This window comes from Prinia subflava, chromosome 3 (assembly GCF_021018805.1).
Source record: "Prinia subflava isolate CZ2003 ecotype Zambia chromosome 3, Cam_Psub_1.2, whole genome shotgun sequence".
Taxonomy (NCBI): Eukaryota; Metazoa; Chordata; class Aves; order Passeriformes; family Cisticolidae; genus Prinia; species Prinia subflava.
Window position 1 is genome coordinate 50,671,022 of NC_086249.1, and position 19,791 is coordinate 50,690,812.

Here is a 19,791-nt window from a genome sequence, read left to right on the forward strand (position 1 = left end):
GTTTGTGATAGGCAGTTTGTATGTCAGCAGACAGAATGAATTTGAGTTTAATTACCAATTTTTTTAAATTCTCAATTGCTTTTCATAGAAATTATTAGCACATCGTATCCTACTAAATACTATTTATTAATGTAATTTTAAAACCTACTGTATTAAATATAATTTAAACATCCCTTGTAAAACTCAGCTATTAACTGACTACACACTGGGCACTAAGAAAAAAAAAAAAAGAGAAAAGGTTTTTACATTAATTTCAGGGCTTTGATTAAGAGTATTTAGAATTAAGGTTCTTCATTCTCCATCTACAGAAGACTTTGAATTTAAAAAATGCTATAATGATTAGTCTCCTTGTCTGCTGTGAAACAGCTAAAGAGCCAAGATTGACAGCTATGGCTTCCAGAGGAAATGTCTCGAGCTACGGAGTAAGAGGAAAACACAAAGTATTTGTAACCATGCATCAAGCCAGTACTTTAGAAGAGAAGAACACAGAGGGACATTGGGGTAGAAAAGCAATTTGGAAAACCACCTACTTGGAAGTGGAAGTTGAGGTACTAAAAGCATGAAAGGGAAAGCAGGTAGTCAAAATTCTGCCTTGGAGTTCATGATGTATCACATGGTTCTTTCAGCTTGCAGAGCTCTCCAGGTTTACATCAGGCAGCTCACACATTACACAGGTTGCTAATCTCAGAAGCATGAACCTTTTCAGTTCTGGAATCTCACCTATGTCCTCCCAGGTTGGCCCAAGGTCAGGTTTCTGGGATCTGCCAGGTTTTCAGCTGGGATGTGGATGGATTGCAGGGGCCTGTCAAACAGCATAATGGTTTCCTGGCATGATCTGCAGAGTGTTCTACGCTGCGGTGTGACCACTGTTCTAAGAGAACTCATTTTAATCAACATAGCCTACAGAAAATTCTGTAATGTGTAGCTCCAGCAAGGACATTCCTGTGCATAGAATAGGAAGTACAGTGAAGAAGACTGTACTGAGATCCATCAGTTCCATCAACTTTTTCACTAAGCCCTATAGGTATTAATGGTACCAGCCCTTGCTCTCTTGTCACCCAGACTACCTCAGGAAACCAACTGATAAGGCTGGTTTCATCCTATATTCAATGTCTACTGCACAAGGAGCCACAGACTCTCAGGGCAAAAATGATCTTATTCTCAAAAGATCTAGCATTAACACTTAAATTAAATAATGACTTATTCATTTATGTGAAATTTATTACATTGTATTTGAGATATAAGCACTAAATTTACTTAAGTAATGTTTTATTAATTTTAAAAAAATTACTTGAAAGAGTAACAAATTCAACTTGCTACTTAAATAATTTAATTCCTTTACTGAGTAATTGTTTTACTTTACATTTCAAAAAGTATAAGAAACTCACAGTTGTTTCATGCTGTGAAATAGCTTTTGACTTCTTCTAAAAACCATCCATGGTTCAGAAAAGTTTAAATGTTAAATGTTAAATCTTAAAGTCAGCTGTCATGAATGTCTCAAAGCAGAGAGTGATAACATATATATAAAAATACATATTACTCCATAGAACTCAAATTTTAATCATTGTTCAAGTATCAAATATTATTTTGTATAGTAGCCCAATATTTAGGTTACAGGTTTTTTACTACAGATGGTAAAATCTAAGATGGAGATGCCAAGTTATATCCTTACCTTAGAAAAACAGAGAGTGCAACTCAACTTTGTATTCAATCCAAATTTTGTAGCTTGAACTCAATGATCTCAGAGATCTTTTCCAAGCTCATTGATTCTGTGATTCTGTGAAAGAGGATATTCTGTTAGAGCATCAGCCCTAAGAACACCCAGGACTGAATGTTGTTCTTGCCAGTAGGCAAGAACAAAGTAAAAAGCCAGAAACTTTGTCTTCTTTCCATGGGAAAGCATGGTGCCTTGAGTGTCATTTGGAGAACATGCCTGCACCAGCCCGCATTCAGCCCCCCTCTCTCTCCATGTCACTGCCGAGCTCCCACTGCAGAGGCAGGGTCCTGGGAAACCTGCAGTGAAAGGAAACAAGAATGGCCAATGTCACCCTCTTTCTTCTTGGGCCAAAATGAGGTAAATCAGTTTTTTCATCTTAGAAGGTGGATTAATTGAGAGGGATATAAATGTTAATGAGGGGTGCAATCACGGGTGTTAAGGAGGACGTGAATGCTGAAGGGGTGGGCAGAGCTGCAGGGATGGACCTCTGTGAAAAGTGCGGTTTGGGCTGTCCCATGCTGGACACAGCTGGTTCCAGCTGTCTCCAACTGACCCGCAGGGTTCCACAGCCAAGGGCTGGAGCCTTGGGTTAAACATAAAACACTGAAAACTCCTGCACACTGAGAGAGAGAAGTTAGAGTAAGTCCTATGAGTAACAGCTGAGGGAACTGGGGTTGTTCAGCCCAGAGAGAAGAAGGCTCAGAGACCTGAAAGGAGTATTTAGCATGCTTAGGGTTCATCTCTACTCCCAGGCAACAAGTAACAGGACAAATAGACACAAGCTATGCCAAGGGAGGTTTAGTTTGGACATCAGGAGGAATTTTTTTCACAGAAAGTGTAATTAAACATTGGAATGGGCTACTTGGGGGGGTGATGGAGACCCTGGAAGTGTTTAAGACTTAACATGGCAGATGGTGCCATGGTCTAGTCAATAGGGTGGTGTTGAATCATAGGTTGGACTCAGTGATCTCAGAGGTCTTTTCCAACCTGATTGATCCTGTGATTCTTGGAAGTGAGAATATGCAAGAGCTTCAGCCCTGCAGTCACCTAGGCTGGTGAAAAAGAAGAAGGAAAAGGTGTCCAGACACCAGAGTAGAGATTCGTCTGCTGCCTGTGCAGATCCTGGTGAAGCAGATGTCCCTCTGCAGCCCATGGGTGAGCAGAGATCGACTTGCAGCCCATGGAGGAGCCTGCACCACCTCTATGAGCTCTTTCCTACTATTTTCTCCCCTACCTTGTGTAGAAGGGGAATGAGAAGGCAACTGGGCAGGTGTCTGGCTACTGGCCAAGGTCAAGCCACCGAACTCTCCTGAAGAGTTTGACAAATTCTAACAGGTAGAACTCATTTGCTTGAGTAAATTGTGCACTGGTAAAAGAAAAGAATGCAGCACTGAAGAGCAGGTTAAATAAAGCCAAATAATACAAAGTTTGCCTTCAAGATGGCAATGTCACGCATACTTTCCAGTCTGTTCTTTGAACTTGCAGGCGCAGCTCCCCATGAATGCAAGGAAGGACTTTAGTAAGATCTAACTTACCAAGAAATTACATATCATCTAAGGAGTGATGCAGCAGAAGAATATGTGTTATATAATTAGCAGGAAAAATAAATTATTCCAAATATTATATAAAATGCAAAAAACTGGATGGATTCTGTCTTCCAGATGTTACAGGTTTTCCAGTACCTGAGGAGAAGGAAACCTTTTCATTCTGTAATATGATAGGAAGTCAAAGGATTAATGCTAATACCATAACAACAGATATGCATGAAAAATGTGTGTATTATCACTCTGCCCATTCCCTTCAATAAACTCCTAAAACTGCAGTCAGGAAAGCACCAGCTTGAAAAGAATGAACGGCATATATGCTGTGTTTCTGGCTGATAGCACAATGTTCAGGTAGTGAGACAATGACAAATTCCAGCACATGCTGCTGAGAAAGAATTATACACGTTGAAGCCAATTAGAGCTAGAGTTCCAGCATTTTCTAGCAAGCTTCAGATCTTGTGTATGCCAATTTTAATTGTAGATGCCTTTTGCCAGGGGTTCAAAACCAAATGAATATATGATATCACTTAACCCTCATCCCCTCAATAAATGTGACTGATCATGATTCCAAAATCAAACAGTGTGTTGAATTTTAAGTCAATTATATCCGATGAAGCTCCATTTACCTTTTCTGTATACATTTTCTAGTTTAGTTTGCTGAGGTATATAAAATTTAGAGAGCTCTAGGAAAAAAGTTAAGGAGCACTGAAAAGAAGTGTGTTTTATGTTAAAGCCATTCTTGTGAACACCTGTGAAACTGTTGAGTTTAATTGGGCTACATCTGCTCCTGATTTTCTGACTGTTTCTGCAAGTTCTGACTGATTATCTGTCCTTGTATTGAGTTCTCTCTTCCTTTTTCCTTTCTGTCTGTCTTTTGGGGTGCAGTTACCTAGGATGATACACCTGAGAAATGAGCAATCTAAAAACCTGCAAGCTGTGTGGGATTTGGTAGTTCTCAAAGACAGACATTCGAAAATCAAACAGATTTAAAAGCTTAGTTGGTATGGCTTCAAAAAGACTAACTCTGGCAATGATGTGGCTTATACTGACCACAGAGACCAACACTTATGGAGAATCAACAGTAGAAATAAAAGGAGAAATTATAGTTTCCAGGTAGAATGTTTCTTCTGCATAGAGTAAAAATTAGACTGTAGCTGCTTTCTTCAGAGGAATTCTATGCACCATCACAGGAGACAGTACAAGGCCATATCATGTCCTGAAATGCACTTTATATCTGCTCATTTTATGCAACATGGGTTATACTGATTCATTGTGGCAAAATCCTACTGACTTCCTGGATTAGACTCTTAGTGCATCTTTATGAGTCAGAGCAGCAGTAAATCAGTATTATCTCAATGGATTTAGAAGCAAAGAAAAAGAGAGAATATCACAAGGTGGAACATAAGAAAGACTATGGTAAGTGTAAGACCAGTTCAACATCCCCATTCTGCTACTGCGGAATGCTAAATTAAATGTGCTTCACTTTGAATGAAAATCTGTCTCAACTCTAGGTTTTGCTTCTGCTCATCTCAGAAGTGCCCCTTTCTGCCCTTCAGTCCCATTACAAATGCTTCATTCCTAATAGAAAACAAACCCAATCTGTATTCCCATAATACACAAATATTTGGAGAAACAGCTCATGAAGTGTTGCCAATGTTATTTAGAGAGAAAGATCAAGTTGTATCTACATTTTCTTTTATAACCTAGTAGATGGAACACTGTAGTCTGTGGAAAATGAGGTTCATTATCCTGCTCAGCATTAGGCAATTCAGACTGCATGTAACCAAGATCTATACAAAGTGTCCTGGTCAACAGGAGAAGAGCTGTACCAGATGTTTTATGTCACATTCTTCTTGAAGCTATGTTGCAGACAGACAGATCAGAATTGGGTTACTGATGTAAGCTCTAATAATTGATTGTCTCCCCAGAGCAAGAACAGAAGAATCTGTGGAACTCAGGAAAAATTAAAAATTGTACAATAAAAGAATAAAAAGCAGAGGTTCATATTAATAATGAAGTTAGAGTCTCTATCCTCTGAAACTGAGGAAAGTTTGACCACTGATACTTGATGGAGTACTGAATGTTTTTAAAAGATAATTTTACCTATCATATCTATTTATTTGAGGAACAATGATAGCTAACCCTCAGGAAGCTAGAAAAATGCAGAAGTTATACAGGATTTAAAAAGGCATGTTGTTGCCATGAATTTTCCTGGTTTGCTAAGCGTTCATATTAAAGGAGAAACGTGCAGTTTCTCACGCTGGTGAATTGTAAACACAGGACCATGTTTTGTAAATATTGGCAATGTTATGAATACTTTCTCCAAGACAAGGGGAGGTTGAATGACAGCCTCCTGGACCAATGTGACAGGAGAGGTGGCGATACCCTTCTCCAATCCATGGTCACCTTGCCACAGGTATATAATGGAAAAATAAACTAAGGGCAGGTCTTCTGCCCTGCTGCTCTGTTGCACCCAGATCTGTGTCCCCAGTCTGTTTTCCTGGTTGGGCCTCCACGGTGATAACTGGCGCCCACGTGGTCAAGTTGCAAGCTAGTGAGGAAAGAAAAAAGAAGAAAAAAAAAAAAAAAATCTGCCTTCTACAGCTGCAAAAAGAAGAAACCCACGATGTTCTCAGAGGAACGATTGATGATGGAACTGCTCCACTCCTTTTTGTTGTCCTGTGAAGCTGACTTGACCAGGAAACACGTGAGAGAACTATTTAGCTGGGGAAAGAAACTTGGAATTTTTTATAGTGCTGAAAAAGCACTCTCAATCGACCCATGGAAAACCCTGGGGGAAAAACTTTTTTTATCCGTTCTGAACGGAAATATGAGAGCTAGCGCTCTCTTAAGGACCTGGGGAACAGTCTTCCCACTTCTAAAAGAGGCTGGGGAGGACTTTGAAGTTGATTCTGGGTTTTCGACACAGAGCAGAAGCTCCCCTGCGAGCTCCGTCGCTTCTGACGAGGATTGCTCTGATGCAGGGTTGGAGCCGATGCAGGAGACCCCCACCCCCATGTCGGGGGTTGGGCGCGCCCAGCGGGGTTTTTGGAAGGGCGGGGAAGCTTTTTTCGGTCCGCTCCCCACGCGGTTTGCCGGGCGGGGAGCTGGGGTGCCGAGGGGGCGGAGCGCTCGGCCTCGGGTCCCACGCCGAGCGCGGGGGATCGCCCGCGCCGCCCCGGGCCGCCGTGCCGCGGCGACCCCCCCGCTGCCCGCCGCCGCTGCGGGGTCCGCCCTGCAGCTGCCGCGCGGAGCCGCGCCGCCTCGGGCCCCCTGCGGGCAGCCGGGGGGGCCGCCGTGCGCGCCACACCCGGCGCTGCCGGCGCCGCCCCCTGCCACCGCCTCCCCGGCCCGCCCCGCCCCGCCGCGACCTGCTCCGCGCAGGATTCGGCAGGCGAGAGCGGCGGGGACGGCCCCTCCTTGCCCCGTCCCCCCGCCGCGCCAAATGCTGTGCGCGGGGTCGCCGCCGCCGGCGGTCCGTGCGGTGCCCGCAGCGGAGCCGCCGCCGCCGCCCACCGCGCCGCGCCCCGCCCCACGCGTCCGGTGCCGGTCCGGCGCCGCGGGGGGAGGGCTGGGCGCAACGCTGCCCGCTGCTGCGGGGCCACCCGCGATGGACAGCCCCCCCGCGCCGCCGCGCGGCCCCGCCGCATGCCCCCTCCGTTCAGAGGGGACGGGGCCGAGCGCTGGAGCCGCAGAGCTGCTGCCGGCTCTGGCCCCGGCCACCGACCCATCGGCTGGCCGGGCAGGAGCTGAAGGCTGTGGCCGGTCGGCCACGCCTCCCTGCCCAGCGCGACAATCGCCCCCCCGCTCAGAGAGGAGTCTGAGCGAGTCACTGTCACCCGCCCACCCCCCCTACGGGGCCGGGTCGGCTGTGGGAGATGATAACGGGGCAAAAGCGTTGTCTGATGTGCACGCTTTGGCTGTCGTGAAATCGGATGAGGCTTTTAGTCCGGCATCCCAGGTGAACCAGGCTGCTGACCTAAGAGAGCTGCTGCCTGAAGATGCAGCTTTGCCCAAGCCAGTTCAGGGAGCTGTGGACGTGGGTCCGCAGCATTATAGCCATGATGACCCATCATGGGCAGTCCCGCTTCCCTTATCAAGGGACGTGGCAGAAGATAATACAAGCTTCACTGAGGCAATTCAATGGATCAGTGCAGAATTTGAGAATCTGATCTTTCCTTATGTAATAAGAGGTCTTGCAACAATGATGCTTGAACCTCAACAGGTTTTTACCTTTGAAAGAAATTGGAAATTCCTAGCTGGACAAATGGCTGTCGAAAATAGCCACCTGCCTCGAGATGATCCCTTGTTTGGGGTCGGAGTTGACCTACTTATGGGGAGGAGTCAATATGCTTGCCCTGATGTGCAAGCTGGCCTTTCTTTCATGGTTTTAGATTCGTGCAGATACATAGGGATATCTGCATTGATAAAAACCAAGTTATCCTTCTCCCCAAAGGAAGACTTCTTAGACATAGCACAGAAGCCAGAGGAAGCTTTTAATGAATTTATATCGCGTCTGATGCATTTTTTAAAGACGAGAGTCAAGGATATAACTTTGACAATGATAATTTTGGAGCAATTAGCAAGAAGCTATGCTAATTCTGCTTGCCAGAGGCTCCTGGAAACCATTCCAGAGACTTCTACTGTCCTGGAGATGGTCCAGACCTGTGCAGTTCTAAACACCTGTGATTGTATGGTGATTACCCCAACAGCTGCTTCACAGCCGGCAGAAAAGAGGCAGAATGCTGGACATGAGACACAGGCAGATATTCAGCCTAGTGGAGAACAGGAAAAGGAGGCACAGAAAGTGACTCCCTTGTTTTTCTGCGCACAAGGTGTGGGTCCAGACCATACTGCAGAAACTTGCAAAGCAGTGGGTCATGCCGAGCCCACGCCAAGCCCGAAAACTCGGAGGCGAAGAAAAAGACGAAGACGTCAGGGGGACGAAACAGTTTCCCAAGCTCTAGAACAAGAGCAAAATTCTCTGGCTGGTTTACAGCCAGCATCTCAAGTGTAGGAAGTGTTGATGTTGCCACATAGCTATGGTCAGTTTTCCTTGGACCTTGCAGTGGGTTTCTACGTCCACATCCTATGTTGCATGCATTCTTTGAGAAAAAGTCAATTGCTCAATTTGTGTTTTCTAAGTTCTCTATCCTCAGGTTCTGGGATCTTTGCCATGGAGGTGGCCGCTGAAAGTCTGCTGAGCTGCCTCAGGTGCATTGGACTGATCCTGAAACCTTGTGCACCCTGTGCCACCCTAGTGCCACCCATCACAGAAGCCTCTTCGAGATCTGATTGACATGGACACGGACTGGCATCCTCTCTTTTCCTATATGGCCTCCATAGAGACTTTGGATCCTGTGGAGCTGCTGGACAAGGACTGACTGAAGCAGTGTGATGCTGTGAGCCAGCGGACTGTTAATCATGGACTCAGAGGAATTGTTTGCTACGGCTCAGTTTTATGTATGGTAGCCATTGTGACGTCTGTGGGGAAAGGGCACGTTGTTTGGGGGTTGTGGTTTTGGGACAGAACTTTTGGGGTTCAGAATTTTCAATTGAGTGGTTAAATCTTTCTTGGAATGCTCCTGCCTTTTGCACCGTATATTCCCTTGTATCTTATAAAAATTTAAAAATATGAGGGTGTTGGTTGAATTATGTTAGACTATGCTCGAGATATTTTGAGCAGGTTATTGCAAGGGATTCAGGGTGAAACCCTGGGTAGCAAAGGCAGAATCAGACCAACATGTAGCCCTCACACCGTCACCTAAATGAAGGTCGGTGAACTTTATACAGGTTTTTTTTTTCTTTCTTTTTTCCTGTCATAGAATTGTTCATTTTTCTTTTTTTGTTTTCTTTTTAATATACTTAAAAGGGTGAGATGTTGCCATGAATTTTCCTGGTTTGCTAAGCGTTCATATTAAAGGAGAAACGTGCAGTTTCTCATGCTGGTGAATTGTAAACACAGGACCATGTTTTGTAAATATTGGCAATGTTATGAATACTTTCTCCAAGACAAGGGGAGGTTGAATGACAGCCTCCTGGACCAATGTGACAGGAGAGGTGGCGATACCCTTCTCCAATCCATGGTCACCTTGCCACAGGTATATAATGGAAAAATAAACTAAGGGCAGGTCTTCTGCCCTGCTGCTCTGTTGCACCCAGATCTGTGTCCCCAGTCTGTTTTCCTGGTTGGGCCTCCACGGTGATAGCATGTAGGAAATAAATGGAAAAAAAATTGTTCTCTTAAAATGACAGCAGACCTGTAGCCTGGAGAGAGTTCAGTTTTCTCCTGTCAGTAGTTTGTGGTTTAAGTAAAAATTAGTGCTTAAATATAAAAATATTTTCATATCCATTTTTTTGCAGTACATGAATGGCTTAAGTTTATCTGGAATACAAGAAAGCAAAAGCAATGTATTCTTCCTCTGGAAACATCATTAAAAATGTTGTCCTTCAGAAGATTTCCCATCTGTCAACAAGAGCTATCCATTTGCTTAAATAAACTCCAAGAGTGCCTCGTCTTTATTTTTGAGAAAAATTTAATCTAAATTTGATCTTTGTTAATTCTAAGTTCATTAGTATGATTAAAATCTGGGGGGAAAATCTTCATATTATGGTCAAGAAGACAGTGGAATGAAATGATTATTAAGAAATTCAAGCACGTAAAAAGACCCATGGTGCAATGGGAATTTTTTTCAGTCTGGAAGTTATTCACCATACAATTCAGATGGTGTCAGTATTTCCTCCAGACCCCTTTCTGCTTTTATATTTTCTTCATCAAATTCAATCAAACCTGTCTTTCAATTTTTTCTTCTTGCTACAAACCTCAAAAACCAGCCTGCTGGAGTTCAGAACAATTCCTTGAAAAACTACATGTTTAAAACTGCATAGACCCTATTATGCAATATGTCCTGTTTCTTTCTATGGGCAATGACATAAAAAATGTTTATCCCTCTTTTCTTTATTGTATGCTTTATATTAACATATCTGTCATAACAACAGATTTTCAACAATACAGAGAAAACACAACTTCACATAGCAGGAAATTTCTCAAGTTAAACGTGATCTGTTCTCAAATTTTAAAATAAAATTTTATATTTTCCCTTTAAGAATATATTCATTTAAGAAATTTAATCCAATTTAAGTAAATATTCATATTTATAGAGGTTACATTTTAAAAGTCAAGAAAATTACCTTTTTTTTCAGTCATGCACAGGGAAGATGCTGAAAACAATTAGTCATTAACTCAGCTCAATTTGCTGTCTTAATGCCTCAGAGACAAAAGGCTGCTAAATGTTGTTATTATTTGTGTAATAGTAGAGATAGATACAAGTTTCCATTTCAAGCTCCCCTTGTGCTAGAAATTGCAGGCTATATAATAATTTAAAAAGAAAATCCCACCCCAAATAGTCTATATTATAAAATTAGATTTCAATGAATTACATGAATAAAGCAATGAAAGGGACAGTACTCAGAGCAAAGCTGTGTTTTAGAGCACTTTTCCTGAAAACTATTGTTCATGTAAACATTGAACCAACTAGTATCTCCAGCCAGACCAATGGGTAGGTTAGTTAGTCAAAGGTCCTATGGCTTTCTTTTGTTCAAACATTTTCAGTATTCCAGCAAGCAGAATCTTAAGCAAACATAAGCCCATGCTGACTAATTGCAACCTGTCATAATAAATGACTGGATCCACTCAAATTCAACAGCTCATGTAAAGGAAGTACTCCCAGTTGAATTGTGCAGATGAAAGAAAAGTCAGTTTTATTTATTTAGTATTTTGTTATTCAGTTGTGTCCCTGCTTGCAGCCTAGGTTATCATCACACAAGTCATACCTTCTGGGGATATATTTTTAGAGCTGCTAGTAAAAGAAAAACCCTTCTGCTTGAAAAGTTTCCAATAAATAAGGAATCCTGACAAATTTGACAATCTGCAGGAGACAAAGTTGTGTGGTGGAAAACAATGACAAACTGAAAGAAAAATAAAAATAACAAATGTGAGGAAAAGATTGTACAATTTTCCTACAGCTCTACACAGTAAAGCTTTTGAAGAAACAAGAATCTTATGCTTTACAACAAAAATACTAATTCTATGGTATTATGAACCTAAATAAATGGCATTTAACTAGCAAATAGACTGACAAACAAAAAGAATAAAGAAAAGGAGTAGCATTTGAATGTGCCTTTGACTGATTCAGTATTATATACACTACCTTCTAAAACCATTTTAACTAAGTGAGAATGTGCAATCTACTAGAACTGTTTGGAGATTTTCTAAGTTGGAGTGAAATATGTTTCCACCCTCCAAGTTAATAGGTTTTCCTTAAGGCTTTCTTTTAAGTACACATTTCCCTGACTAGCTTTTTCAAAATAAGCCTGAACCACCTTCAAAGCATCTGGAAACCAGTCTTGCTCACTCTCCCAAATTTATATGTTAAGGAGAATTAAACATTCTCTGAACAAGGTGTGCTCCATTGCACTGTATTTTGAAGCATCAACCAAGACATCAAAAGGAACCACAAGATTATATGAATTATAATCCTGAAGCACCAATGTCCATTCAAATTATCAGCTCCACCCACCTGAGCAATTAAATATGTACATTCAATTTTTTCATTTTAACTTCTTTCTTTTTTAAATCTTCCTCTGGAAGTTATTAATCTATCTCTCCCAAAGTAGGATTTCAGAGAAAGAGGAAGAGGAGAACAAATTGTCTCCATCAAGTTTTCTCTGTTCCTTTTTTTCTTTTTTGAAGGAAAAACAATTTATGTCTCCCTTCCATTTTCCAAAGTTACATCTCAAAAACTAAGGAAGAAAGGAAAATCTTGACTACTCTTCCCATCAAGGTGTGGAAGCAACCAAGAAGTACTGTACTTACCTAAAAATAGCAAATCCTGAAAATAAACTGCTCTTAGCAACTTTAGAAGAACTTCTGTATGAAGAATTTCATCTAGAAGTAAAGAAATACCTTTAAAATATCATAAAAACTTTCTGTCAAGTGAGGAATCACATTTTAGAAGTCCCAAGTACAACGTTGCCCAGACAGTATTGTAATTTTTGATTAACTAAACTAACTTCTCAGGCCTTTCTCTGGAGATCTTTGAGCAAGACTTCCTCAGATGCTTTCCACAATCATCATCTCCTCCTTTCATCAGGCTTGCTAACTGCCCGTACTCCCTCACTTTCTTGCCACTTGAAAAACTTTGCCATATGTTTTGTGGTCTCCATCCTTGGCTCTCCACCACTGAGTAACCAGCACATAAGACTGTTGCCTTAGCTTTTCTTCTGATTAAGTCCTGAAGAATTCTGCTGCTCTCCTACCCGTAACCCTTTTCCTATCCCTAAACTCCTGCCACATATCATGGAAAGTGTGCTGTTTGCCCAGCTTTCACCATCTTTATTTCTGCATTGTCTATAGGCAAGCACCTCTGATCATATTTCCAGTTCTGCCCAGAAATCTTGCTGTATCCTAGCAGGGATTTTACTCCAGGCCTTCTTGGGCAAACGGTTTATTCAGTGCAGTGAAGGTTTTTCACTGCAGAAAGGGTAAATTAACAGAACTGGTGGTGATAAATTATAACCTTAGTAAAATCGCCTGGGCTTTAATGTGGACCTGTATTGGGCTTTAGAAAAGAAGGGAATTTGATTATCATATCTTAATAGAACAGCCAATTGGTTTAATAATGAATAATAGTTACAGCAAGGTGTTCTGATAAAAAGAATAAATTAGAGCAGAAGATAATGGTCGTCATAAAAGGAAACAGTTGAAGAGGAATTTTATTTTAAAGATGTAAAAAAAATGTGGCAAAACACGTATTTTGCATATATTTACTTTTGTTTGGTAGCATTTTCCACTAATTCAACAATAATATTAATGAAAAGAAGTTTGATACAAAACATTAAAACATTGCTGCATGTTATCTATAAGATTATTACTGCCTCCTTTTACGTACATCATCTATGTCATTGTAGTATTTTACTGTGTCATAATGTTGCCACCTTTATCCTCAAAAATTATTTTCTGAATACTGAATAGAGGTTCAATGATTCATTTTAAAGTGTTAATTGGCAAATCTTGTGTGAGCCCAACAGGTGTGGAAATTAAGGCAGCCAAAGTTATTTACATTTTTTTCAAATTTTTCCAATAATTTACACAAATCTATTGTGACAAAAAGGTGATAAAAGGACTTTTTTGTCATTCTACTTTTGTAGAGTTGTATTAAATCACTTTGTAATACAAAAGAGTTGAATCTGATAGTTCCTATATGTTGGATAAGTACCCTCTTTGCAATGTCTCCACAAGAAAAGTGCACTAGGTAGGAGAAAAACCCAGGAATCCATACTGTTGTTTCTTTCTGAATCTGGACCATTTTTGTCTTAACTACCACAAAAAAGGGATGCAAAATAAATCTATAAGTACAGAAGGAACATTTTGCACCATCTGAAATAATTTTCTGGAGATAAGCCCTGAAGTAGGTTCCTCTTAATATGATACTTGAAGGACAGGAAAATCTTTCTTCTTCATTTGTGCTGAAACATTCATCCTTCTTTTTGCCCCAGACACAATAAAGTTTGCCTCTTTTGATTTTAAGCTCCTCAGGATGGGAATCATATCTTCTTGTTCACTAGTAAATCCATTGCACAATGGAGTGGAAATATTCACGGGGTTCCTGGGTAACTACAGTTCTAAAAAACAATATTAGGAAAATTTCATTATATTTTTCAAGCCATAAAAACCTACTACATGTGCTGGCTTGCTATGTTCCTGTTCTGAATTGTGGCTAGGACCACTACCTTAAAACTACAACAGTAGCAGTAGCAATAACAAAAGAATTTCAAGCTTATATTTGTCCACAAAAAATACCACAAGCACAAAAGAAACGTTCAAGCCGAATATGCATGTGAAATACAGTAGATATTTTGAGACAGAGAAACAGAATAGAGGACTGAAGCTCAGTTGTGGTAGTTGTTTTTACTGCTCATGATTTTAAATGAGGATAGACTAAGAGGCATCTCATATAAAAGTAAAGGAAAATAGTAATAGAAACAATCAGCCAAATATCTCCACAACAGGTAAATATTGCTAATAGTGCCAAATATTATTTATAGACACATTACTTTCATCTGATCTGACACACTAGGTAATAGTGACTGAAAACAATTATAGGCTGAGATGTTTGCAGATAGACAGTGACCTCATTAATTGCTGTGATGGAGATGCTGGTAGCTCCCTGCAGTGAGTCATTCTAGAAGTGCATCAAATAACAAACTATGACAGCTAGCTCATAGTGAGTGAAGTCTGCCAGATGGTCAATAAATTCAAAACTGACACATTTTTGTAACTAAAAGGTAGGATTTTCAGTCTTTTGAGGTTCTAACAGTGCTTCTCTTGAGCCCCAGGTCTGGGTCATAAAAGTTAATATCCAGTTCAAGCCCTTCAAATATAAAGGAAAGAAGAAAAACCAAAATCCCCTATTGAGTAATCAAACTGCAGTAGGCTCAAGTTTCTAAATACCAATGACACTTCCTCATTCACTAGCACTAGGAATGCTGCATCATTTCTAGTCTGCCACTCCATCATGCTGTGCACCACCACAATGCATTTTATGCTAATGTGATGAGATGTCACACAGCTTGATACGATGTGGAACAACACAGTGGTGAAAACTTATGGACCAACGTAATTACTTTCAGATAAGAATTATTAACTCAGCTGGCAGAACTCAGATCTAAATGTGCATGATCTGAGGATAAATAAATAGATTAGATAGATTTACTAAGAACAATTTGCAAGAATGGATATTCTGTTGTGTCTGACTCTGCAAACAGTTCTATTTAAAGTACTTCTCCATATACATTAATACAGACATATTCGTCTCCCTTTTGCCCTTTTCAAGACTGCCATCTTTTATTAATATTTACTTGTTTTCTGAGTTTTGCCCTTTATAGTTAATTAAAACAAACATTTTTGGAGATGTTGGTTATTTTTTAGATAGCTGAATTGGCTAACACTGTTTTAATGAAATAACTCTCTTTGGTAGTAGCAGTATTGAAGGAGTAATCACAAAACTGGTAATTAGAAAGAGATGTCTGGATCCTCTACAGGAATAAAGCACTTTTCAGCTTTGGAGCAGAGCCAGTTTCCTTTTCTGCAGCACTGTCCCTGGAGTCCTCAGGACCCGTTTATTGAGGGAGTTACCCTGGACCAGGGACATACAGCAAAGGAAAACTTGCAAATCATGTTTGCAAGTAACAACACTTTGACAGTTGATTTTGCTTGTAGTTGCTGGGCTTGTTCTTGGAAGCACTGAAGAGGGTAAGACTTTATTCAAAATTCAAACCCCAAAAATGTAGACAAGAATTGTGCAGGCACAAATCTTCAAGTGAGTATATGAAAATAGGTACTGTGCTTTCAAAAACAGAGGGAAGGGGAAGGGGAGGGGAGGGGAGGGGAAGGGGAGGGGAGGGGAGGGGAGGGGAGGGGAGGGGAGGGGAAGGGGAGGGGAGGGGAGGGGAGGGGAGGGGAGGGGAGGGGAGGGGAGGGGAGGGGAGGGGAGGGGAGGGGAGGGGAGGGGAGGGGAGGGGAGGGGAGGGGAGGGGAGGGGAGGGGAGGGGAGGGGAGGGGAGGGGAGGGGAGGGGAGGGGAGGGGAGGGAAGGGAAGGGAAGGGAAGGGAAGGGAAGGGAAGGGAAGGGAAGGGAAGGGAAGGGAAGGGAAGGGAAGGGAAGGGAAGGGAAGGGAAGGGAAGGGAAGGGAAGGGAAGGGAAGGGAAGGGAAGGGAAGGGAAGGGAAGGGAAGGGAAGGGAAGGGAAGGGAAGGGAAGGGAAGGGAAGGGAAGGGAAGGGAAGGGAAGGGAAGGGAAGGGAAGGGAAGGGAAGGGAAGGGAAGGGAAGGGAAGGGAAGGGAAGGGAAGGGAAGGGAAGGGAAGGGAAGGGAAGGGAAGGGAAGGGAAGGGAAGGGAAGGGAAGGGAAGGGAAGGGAAGGGAAAAGAAAGGAAGAGGAAAAGGAAGGAAGAGGAAAAGGAAGGTAAAAGGAAGGAAGAGGAAAAGGAAGGGAAAAGAAAGGGAAAGGCTCCCTTTCTGAGAAAAGGAAGACAAAGTAAACAATGAGCAGCAATAGTAGAAGACACAAGTTGATTGAAGTGATTCCACCACAGGATTTCAGGAGGGCTCAATATCCTGGGAGGCCCTAAGGACCAATGATGCATTTGGTAGTTCTGACAATGGCCTGAACGCAACTAACTATGGGCAGAATAGGTGACTTTTTGGTTATATTTAACTTGGAATACCTAACGGCACAGTGAAATGTGATTCTTTAAAAGCCTAAAGAAGAGAACTGGCACTGACACATTTGATAAGAGACAAAGGCCACTGTACACATTTATGCTGCTAAGAATAGAGAGTAACAGGTGACAGCATGGCACTACGTAAAGAGCAGAATTTTCAATCCATGTCCTTCTTCGGCTGCTATACAAAGTAATTTACTGTTTATAAGAGGAAGAAATGACACAGCAGCTTCTTAAATAGTATGTTTTTTTTAGTTCAGCTACAGAATAAAGTGAGTGAAGAAAACACACATCTAGTTCAGCTTCCATGTTAGAAGTATTCTTGCTGTGAATTTGAATATGACAAAAGAGAATAAATACAACCACTGATAAATCTGTTTATGAATCTCATCAGATATTTTCTAAATGGGGGTCCATAAAAAAGGATGTCCTGTGTTGGGCTAAGGGAAGTCACCAAAATGTTTCAAATATCCTAAAGTATCCTATGTTGTTATATTACCTTTATCTGTCATTTCCTATGCTCAGAGAACATTGTACTGTAACCAGCCTCAACAAGAATCATAACTGTGGAGTTCTCACACACATTAGTTCAGAAATCTTGTTGCATTCCGATAAGGACCAAAACCATTATTATCTTACATAGGTAGCCATCCATGCAATTGACGGAGAAAATTACAAATAACGTGTAGTGAACTGTTTAGGAACAATTGATAAAGCAGCATTTTGTCCAAGAAAATTATTCATTCACAAGCATTAACTAATCAGTGAAAACTCAAATGGCTCAAACTAGGCTAACCCAAAATCAGATAAAAGAATAAATTCACTGAAACCATATTTGTAAGTAGTGAACCAAAACCAGAACCAGGTCTCCTGACAACCACTTATCACCTATTGTCACTAGCCACTGCTGATGTTTTGTAGCTATTGCTACAAAAAAGAGGAACCTTTCAAATGTGTCTGATTTTGAAAACAACTTCCTTCCTTTGCATTGTATATTTTTCTTTCTTTTTCCATTTGTTGCATTTGTGAAAGGATTCAAGAAGAACTATTTGATTTTAAAGAAAGCAATGTTTCAAAGCTACACTAGATTAATGAACAGAGAAAAAAGTTATATTGTTTATCTTTTTTTTGCTCATTAATGTTAGGCTTTTAGGCAGCTCCTTAAAAGAGTTATTAAAAAAACACAGCAAAACTAATACAAAACTTGTCATTTCCCCTTCTTATTGCCTATTCTAAGCTCGGTAATACTTTTATAGGCTGCATTGCAAAACAACTCTAAATGATGGAGTGCTTAAGGATTTCTTCAAGCAGATTGTTATGAAAATGAGTTGACCTCATCCCCTTTTGTCAATAAAATAGGATATTACCAAAAGGCAGCTTTTGCAATTACATGTGAATTGGTTTTCAAGCTTCACAGAAAGGTCGATTCAAACAGTGACAAACATCACCTTGGTAGGCACCACTGCCTACCTCCAATTTGGGAAAGCTTTTATTAGCTCATATTCATGCTGAGGGTCAGCTTTTCAGTGTTCTTTTCTGAGAGACTGAGGCATGAAAGCTCTTGAAATCTCCATTTACTTAATGAAAATAATATTACTGAATGAATGATAATCAAGTGATGTTTTCATTATGCCAAGTAATTTTCTGCCAGTATTTCAATTCCCCTTAACAACATGTATCTGTGAGGGTTGTAACCTCTAGGCTCTTTACAGCAACCATCTCTCACTCCTGCAAAGGACGTCTTGACCATGGGAGGGTTAGCCATTTGAACATACCAAAGTAGCTGCCTAGAGCTCTCTTTGCTGCTCCGCTCCTAAACAGAAATTTCTTTGTAATTTTCCTTATTGCTACTTATTTCTGCAAAGTATATGACTTTTGATACAGCCATGTTAATTGGTAGAGAGCAGCCATACAGAAGTAGAGTCTAGTAAAGTGAGACCCTCTGTCAGGGAGAGAGAGGAGTGGGGCTGTGCTCTGCCCTGGATGGAGGGCCGGGAGCCGGGAGCTGCAGCAGGGATGGCAGGGCAGGGACCCGCCTGGCAAATGACATGGACCTGGGATGAGGTGAGCAGAGCAAGTCCAGGACAGAAAGCCAGTTTAGCCAGCATCCAGGAGCCAGGCAAGTCCATGGTGATGAGATGAATTCAGGGTGAGTGCAGAAGTTCATGTCATCAGGTCAGGGCCACGATCAGTGATGTGCATGGCAGGCACAAAAACTCATGCAGCAGCTGAGGTTTAGCACTCCTCCCAAGCAAAGAGAAGCCAGGACTCAGCTCTTTTCCCAACAGTCTGACTCAAAGTCAGAGCTGCACCAGATCACAGCTGGCTTGGAGCCTTCCTTTTAAATATCTTTTGGAAAAATACCCATTATTTCTAATACTTACATGTAATGGATAGAACCAAATGAATGTTATAAGGGATCCTAAGGATGGAAACAGGTGTTTGTGTCAAAGTGAGTTTCAAGAGGGTGCACACAGCTAGAGGAAATAAAAGCAAAGCAGAGGATTTGTAGAGTAATGTCCATGACAGCTCATTGTTGATCACTGCAGACAAAACAAGACTTTTCATGGTTTTTCATTGATTCGACTGAAATGAAGTTGTGCATTTCATCTAGTGAAAACCTTTCTGAAGCGGAGCTTAATTTTATGAATAGGACTTAATAAGTAAGTACATTTGGTTGTAATCATAAGTATTTTATAATAACGTGTAGTTGTGGGGATGTTTTGTGTGAACAGAGATGTATCCAGGAAGAACTTAGAAATCTTTAATGAATTTAAATTGTATTTGACTAGTACTTTTACCCTTGAAAATGTAAGAAAACCTTTTCGCAAAGAAAAATCATTAAATTCCATCACATTTTTCCTATTTTTTCTTATAATTACTCATCTAAAAATGTTGATAAGTGTATCTGTTTAAATAAAAAGATAATTCTAGGAAAAAAATAAAATTTACTTAAGCCAAGAGAAATCCCCTTTTCACAGTGACATTTTTTTTTCCAGATTTTTAATGCTACCAAGAACAGAGAGGATTGTGTCATGCTTTTGTCTGGACTTTTATGTTCAGCTAAAAATTGGTTATTCATAAAGATCTAGTTAAGACATAAAAATATTTCATGAACACTATTAAATAAATTTCAACATCTATAAAATCTTAACATCTTTTTGTTTCACAGAATGATTTGCAGTTCTAGTCTTAAACAAAAGCTTATGAAGTGTTAGGTAAAATAGAAGACTAAGATTCCCTCATGAA